Below are 7,628 nucleotides of genomic sequence, written 5' to 3'. Positions count from 1 at the left end.
CGGTTTAAATCAAATTGCACTTGTCTATAACTTATTCTTGATCTAGTATTAGGAGGGCTATTGCTCATGATATTTTCAGAAGAAAGTTATCATCTAATTACTTTAGATCTTTTTATGCAATTCGAATGTAAAATTTTACTCGATTTAATATACTCACGGAAACAAATAGGGCAAAAATTATATGAAAAAAGGAATTATTTAGGAAATTGGTGAAATAATTTGAAAATATAAGTTATGAATAAATGAATAAGTAGAAAAATATTATTATTACAAAATAAATATATAAATAACAAATCAAATAACTACTAAATGCTATAAAAATATAAATAAGATAAACTAAATTGTACTATACCGGTGAATAAATGAAATACATAAAAGATTAACTTAACTTAATAATAATAATAAATAATAATAATAAAATAATAATAATAATAATAATAATAATAATAATAATAATAATAATAATAATAATAATAATAATAATAATAATAATAATAATAATAATAATAATAATAATAATAATTAGACTAATAAATATACTAATAAGAATCGAAATACGTAATAAATAAGGTAAACTAACGAATAAATAAACTAACAATCAAAATAAATGAATAATGTAGATGGAAAATAAACAAGATAAAGATTAATCATGAATATGAACTAATTTTTTATAAACTCTAAAATTGAATTTGTATTAATATAATACAAATAATAATAATAATAATAAAAATAATAATAATAATAATAATAATAATAATAATAATAATAATAATAATAATAATAATAATAATAATAATAATAATAATAATAATAATAATAATAATAATAATAATAATAATAATAATAATAATTAGACTAATAAATATACTAATAAGAATCAAAATAACTAATAAATAAGGTAAACTAACGAATAAATAAACTAACAATCAAAATAAATGAATAATGTAGATGGAAAATAAACAAGATAAAGATTAATCATGAATATGAACCAATCTTTTATAAACTCTAAAATTGAATTTGTATTAATGGATATCAAATATTAAATTTTTCAGGTTTTGGCAATGATAAACGGATGGGTGTGTCAAGGCGGTTGCTATTTTGACTATGCTTAATATGGTTGGCTAATTTAAAGCGGTTTCAAATCATATTTTCTGTATGATCAATCGGCTAAATCATTATATTATCATCTGATGTGACGACTGTTACGGATATTATCTGATACAACTAACCTCGTATACTTAGTTATAAGGAGAGGCTATCAGACATTATTCCGTTTCTATACATTTTAATAATTTGAAAAAAGGAAAACAAAACAAAAACTTAAGGTAATTCGGAAATATTTCGCCATACAATTAAAGATAAATCGTTTTTACTTTAAGCTGCAGCGATTTATCCCTGTAAGTATTCTATAATCGGTTAGATACTGTTGATCTTTACTCATATACAACACTCTTATTCAATCTGATTTAGACGGCTATATGGATAAACATTTCAACGTTTCTTGCGATCTTTTGGGCTATTTACTACACTATCTGGGCTATTTTTACATGTGTCGATGTTCATACATGTTTCCTTTTATAGTTTGGAACATTTCTGCCGAGTCTGACGAAAATATTCTGAACTATCGCATTTAATTGGGCGCCATTTGTGTTATGAACCGGTTGTAAGGCGAGGTTTCCGACTAACTGCATGACCGACCTCAGGAGGTTCCAACCCTTTCTCGCCAAACTCGTATTCTACACAAAACATAAAGGTATTCAAATCACAAAACAAACTTCCATAATCTGAACCACATTAATCACGTTTCCTTTACAGAGATAGATGTTGTCCTCTGTATCTGCCCTCCCAACCTTGTCGCTGACGGATCCACGGAATTCTCTTTATAGCGACCCAAATCCCACCTGACCCTTGTAACCACTTACCGGTCTATCATCGCCATTACCTTTACTTAATTAGACCAACATTGTAAGTTTTAATTTCAATTCATAATATACATACCGGTTATTAGATAATAAAAGAAACTTAATATATAACTTAGATCTAAACACATACAAAACCCTAAAAATTTGAAAGAATCACGGTATTTCGTATTAATTCTCTCAATATTTTGTTTACTTATATTTTTCTCGTTTAACTAACATATATATCCTATATTCTTCTTTTCAGGGCTTAAGCTTCTACTTCTTCAATTCGAGTTCGATTTAGCTACAACCTACAACTAAAGGAGCTCCCTGAGTTATATCTTTCAATGCCTTTGTAATGTAATAAGGTTTTTGTCTACGCGCTTTTCTTTAGATCTGGGTAATAATCTTAAGATATATATATAGGTATTTCTTTCTAATTCTTGTATTTTTCTTTTTTTTTTTTCTTTTCCGGTATACTCGAGCTTTATGTGATTCAAACAAAAATACACGAAACTACAGACACTAGCACGGTTTACAATATTTCTTCCACGATCACACAACTACCTTATTATATCTTAAAATCTACCTTATTTTCTTCTTTGTTTTTATAATTGTTTTTTAAATTTCTTGTTGGTTGATAATTGACCCTCAATAGGACAAGTTTAAAATGTTCTTTCATATAATATTGTCTTCACTTATTAGCGTTTGTTGAAGAAATTGTATAAAGTATGTTTGTTTGCTATATCAAGTGAGTTAGTTATATAATGATTGTTTTTATAAAATGAGTTTGATTTAATAAGTATTTAGATATAATAATATAAAGATTTCACCAATTTCTCTTTTTCTGTTTTACTTGAAGTGATTTTTTTCTTTTATGTGGCCTGTTATATCCTTCCGTAAATTATTTTATAGGAATAATTCAAAAATTTACCTGGCTAATTACTAGGATGACCGGCTTCTCAAGATTTTGCGACTTCCTTCTGGTAAATTAGCCAGCTATAAAGGATTAATAAAATCGCTGAAAAATCCCTCACGATATGCTACATTTTCTATATCGACTTACGTATTTTATTATTTATACCCTACACCACTTTAGTGGGGAGGGTATATTGGATTTGTGCTGATGTTTGTAACATACAAAAATATTCGTCCTAGACCCACCTTAAAGTATACCAATCGGCTTAGAATCGTTTTCTGAGTCGATTAAGCTATGTCCGTCCGTCCGTCTGGCTGGCTGTCCATATAAACTTTGTGCGCAAGGTACAGGTAGCAATTTTCAAGATAATTGGATGAAATTTGGCACGCACGTTTTATTTGACCTAAGGACGAAGCCTATTGAAAATGGTTAAGATCGGTCCATTATTTCACCTAGCCGCCATAGAACAGAACCCCCCGAAAAGGGCTTCTGAGCTCATAATTATGTTAAATATACATATATATCGATAAAATACGGCACAACTAAGTTTTATATAAGTCTAGATGACCCTGCAAAATTTCATAAAGATCGGGCCTCATTTGACCCTAGCTCCCATACAAAGTCCCCTTCAGAAAATTACTTCAATGTCCCAAATTAGCTTATAAACACAAATATCGCAATGAAGTTCAGCACAATAAAATATTATGTCAATATAAATATATTCACAAAATTTTATCGGGCTTGGTCCATATTTGCCCCTAGCCCCCATATAAAGCCTCTTTCAGAAAATTAGTTTTTCATCCATAAATTGCTTAAATGTATCGGAACAAGGGAATATTGAAGATAAATGCTTTATTATGAAAAATAAATCACATTTAATATTCATAACTGGTGTAGGGTATCATATGGTCGGCCACGCCTGACTATAATTTCTTACTTGTTTTTTTTAATTATTTAAATAATTTTAAACACTTGGATTATACTACCCTCCAGGATAATTTTAAGGAATATTTTCGAAGCTTGATTATTACATTGACTTTAAGTCTTTTTTTTTAACTTTTTATTAAACTTTCTTTTAAAAAACTTTCAGTACACTCATTTAACTTTTCTTTCACCAACTGTGCTATTTTCATTTCTATCGTGAGCTTAAATACCCTATTTTTGTCTTCCCCTACTTTTATGTAAATAAAATTTCCCGCGAATTTCATTCTCCTACAATTCTGCTACATAAGATATTTACATATTTCCCCTACACATCATGTCGTAGCCTTTTTCTGTCCGCCGATCATGTAATCCGCCTTTTTATTACATTAGATACTTTTTCGCGGCATATTTTTTTCTATTTGTTTTTGGCGGTTTTTTTTTCACTTATTGATTTTAATTTTCTTATTAATTTTTTTACTTGCTGATTTTTCCTAATTATTTGTGCCTCCAAATAAGTAATTTTTGCTTAATTCCCACAATTAAGGCGCTTTCCCTATCTTAAATATATTGTACCGCCTCATGTATTAGGAGCTCATAATTTTTAGTAGTAGTATTTTCATTCATTTATTTTTTTTTTTAAATTTCACTATTTTTAAATTTTACTATAAAAATAATACGCATTCCTATATCTGCATGAATGAAATACAACCCTACACTCTTACGATATATGTGGCGTTGCCAACACTTTTACTGCTTTTGACATTGTGAGCGGCCCTGTTTTCATTCATTTTGACAACAGCTGGAGGACAAGCACATGGATTATTTATTTGGTAAGTATTTTGGTAATTTTTAAATTTTAATGTTTCTTTTTCTTTTCTTTTCAGGCTACAAAAAAAAGGAGGACTACTTTAGCAGGTATAGTATGTACTATCGTTCTGATTTCATTCATTTTATTAATATTTTTAGTTATTTTCAGCCTATCAATAAACAACTTTACTTTAGATCTTATTATGCAATTCGAATGTAAAATTTTACTCGATTTAATACACTCACGGAAATAAATAGGGCAAAAATTATATGAAAAAAGGAATTATTTAGGAAATTGGTGAAATAATTTGAAAATATAAGTTATGGATAAATGAATAAGTAGAAAAATATTAGGATTACAAAATAAATATATAAATAACAAATCAAATAACTACTAAATGCTATAAAAATATAAATAAGATAAACTAAATTGTACTATACCGGTGAATAAATGAAATACATAAAAGATTAACTTAATAAATAATAATAATAATAATAATAATAAAAATAATAATAATAATAATAATAATAATAATAATAATAATAATAATAATAATAATAATAATAATAATAATAATAATAATAATAATAATAATAATAATAATAATAATAATAATTAGACTAATAAATATACTAATAAGAATCGAAATAAGTAATAAATAAGGTAAACGAATAAATAAACTAACAATCAAAATAAATGAATAATGTAGATGGAAAATAAACAAGATAAAGATTAATCATGAATATGAACTAATTTTTTATAAACTCTAAAATTGAATTTGTATTAATATAATACAAATAATAATAATAATAATAAAAATAATAATAATAATAATAATAATAATAATAATAATAATAATAATAATAATAATAATAATAATAATAATAATAATAATAATAATAATAATAATAATAATAATAATAATAATAATAATAATAATAATAATAATAATAATAATAATATAATAATAATAATAATAATAATATAATAATTAGACTAATAATATACTAATAAGAATCAAAATAACTAATAAATAAGGTAAACTAACGAATAAATAAACTAACAATCAAAATAAATGAATAATGTAGATGGAAAATAAACAAGATAAAGATTAATCATGAATATGAACCAATTTTTTATAAACTCTAAAATTGAATTTGTATTAATGGATATCAAATATTAAATTTTTCAGGTTTTGGCAATGATAAACGGATGGGTGTGTCAAGGCGGTTGCTATTTTGACTATGCTTAATGTGGTTGGCTAATTTAAAGCGGTTTCAAATCATATTTTCTGTATGATCAATCGGCTACATCATTATATTATCATCTGATGTGACGACTGTTACGGATATTATCTGATACAACTAACCTCGTATACTTAGTTATAAGGAGAGGCTATCAGACATTATTCCGTTTCTATACATTTTAATAATTTGAAAAAAGGAAAACAAAACAAAAACTTAAGGTAATTCGGAAATATTTCGCCATACAATTAAAGATAAATCGTTTTTACTTTAAGCTGCAGCGATTTATCCCTGTAAGTATTCTATAATCGGTTAGATACTGTTGATCTTTACTCATATACAACACTCTTATTCAATCTGATTTAGACGGCTATATGGATAAACATTTCAACGTTTCTTGCGATCTTTTGGGCTATTTACTACACTATCTGGGCTATTTTTACATGTGTCGATGTTCATACATGTTTCCTTTTATAGTTTGGAACATTTCTGCCGAGTCTGACGAAAATATTCTGAACTATCGCATTTAATTGGGCGCCATTTGTGTTATGAACCGGTTGTAAGGCGAGGTTTCGACTAACTGCATGACCGACCTCAGGAGGTTCCAACCCTTTCTCGCCAAACTCGTACTCTACACAAAACAAAAAGGTATTCAAATCACAAAACAAACTTCCATAATCTGAACCACATTAATCACGTTTCCTTTACAGAGATAGATGTTGTCCTCTGTATCTGCCCTCCCAACCTTGTCGCTGACGGATCCACGGAATTCTCTTTATAGCGACCCAAATCCCACCTGACCCTTGTAACCACTTACCGGTCTATCATCGCCATTACCTTTACTTAATTAGACCAACATTGTAAGTTTTAATTTCAATTCATAATATACATACCGGTTATTAGATAATAAAAGAAACTTAATATATAACTTAGATCTAAACACATACAAAACCCTAAAAATTTGAAAGAATCACGGTATTTCGTATTAATTCTCTCAATATTTTGTTTACTTATATTTTACTCGTTTAACTAACATATATATCCTATATTCTTCTTTTCAGGGCTTAAGCTTCTACTTCTTCAATTCGAGTTCGATTTAGCTACAACCTACAACTAAAGGAGCTCCCTGAGTTATATCTTTCAATGCCTTTGTAATGTAATAAGGTTTTTGTCTACGCGCTTTTCTTTAGATCTGGGTAATAATCTTAAGATATATATATATAGGTATTTCTTTCTAATTCTTGTATTTTTCTTTTTTTTTTTCTTTTCCGGTATACTCGAGCTTTATGTGATTCAAACAAAAATACACGAAACTACAGACACTAGCACGGTTTACAATATTTCTTCCACGATCACACAACTACCTTATTATATCTTAAAATCTACCTTATTTTCTTTTTTGTTTTTATAATTGTTTTTTAAATTTCTTGTTGGTTGATAATTGACCCTCAATAGGACAAGTTTAAAATGTTCTTTCATATAATATTGTCTTCACTTATTAGCGTTTGTTGAAGAAATTGTATAAAGTATGTTTGTTTGCTATATCAAGTGAGTTAGTTATATAATGATTGTTTTTATAAAATGAGTTTGTTTTAATAAGTATTTAAATATAATAATATAAAGATTTCACCAATTTCTCTTTTTCTGTTTTACTTGAAGGGATTTTTTTTCATTTATGTGGCCTGTTATATCCTTCCGTAAATTATTTTATAGGAATAATTCAAAAATTTACCTGGCTAATTACTAGGATGACCGGCTTCTCAAGATTTTGCGACTTCCTTCTCGTAAATTAGCCAGCTATAAAGGATTAATAAAATCGCTGAAAAATCCCT

At 27.0% G+C, this 7,628-nt stretch overlaps 3 long non-coding RNA genes across 4 annotated transcripts; all 3 read left to right on the top strand.

The window, feature by feature from the left end:
• Positions 1–1,819: 1,819 nt before the first annotated feature.
• Positions 1,820–2,542, top strand: LOC119607811. Its single transcript, XR_005231766.1, has 3 exons — positions 1,820–1,965; positions 2,167–2,301; positions 2,387–2,542. It is a non-coding gene; the product is annotated as an uncharacterized LOC119607811 (long non-coding RNA).
• A 2,003-nt stretch (positions 2,543–4,545) lies between these two features.
• LOC119607812 lies at positions 4,546–4,993 on the top strand. Its single transcript, XR_005231767.1, has 3 exons — positions 4,546–4,574; positions 4,629–4,659; positions 4,711–4,993. It is a non-coding gene; the product is annotated as an uncharacterized LOC119607812 (long non-coding RNA).
• Positions 4,994–5,667: 674 nt separating this feature from the next.
• On the top strand, positions 5,668–7,425 carry LOC119607809. 2 transcript variants are annotated; one of them, XR_005231765.1, is made up of 5 exons: positions 5,668–6,089; positions 6,163–6,444; positions 6,507–6,656; positions 6,858–6,992; positions 7,079–7,425. It is a non-coding gene; the product is annotated as an uncharacterized LOC119607809 (long non-coding RNA). The 2 variants fall into 2 exon arrangements; XR_005231764.1 differs by having other exon boundaries at positions 6,858–7,425.
• The last annotated feature ends 203 nt before the right edge of the window (positions 7,426–7,628 follow it).

The sequence above is a fragment of the Lucilia sericata genome, unplaced genomic scaffold (genome assembly GCF_015586225.1).
Source record: "Lucilia sericata isolate MDLA Ls3-8-SP2 unplaced genomic scaffold, ASM1558622v1 Contig000752F_arrow, whole genome shotgun sequence".
NCBI lineage: Eukaryota > Metazoa > Arthropoda > Insecta > Diptera > Calliphoridae > Lucilia > Lucilia sericata.
Note: the sequence above shows the minus strand (reverse complement) of the source record. Positions and strands in the feature narration are given on the sequence as shown.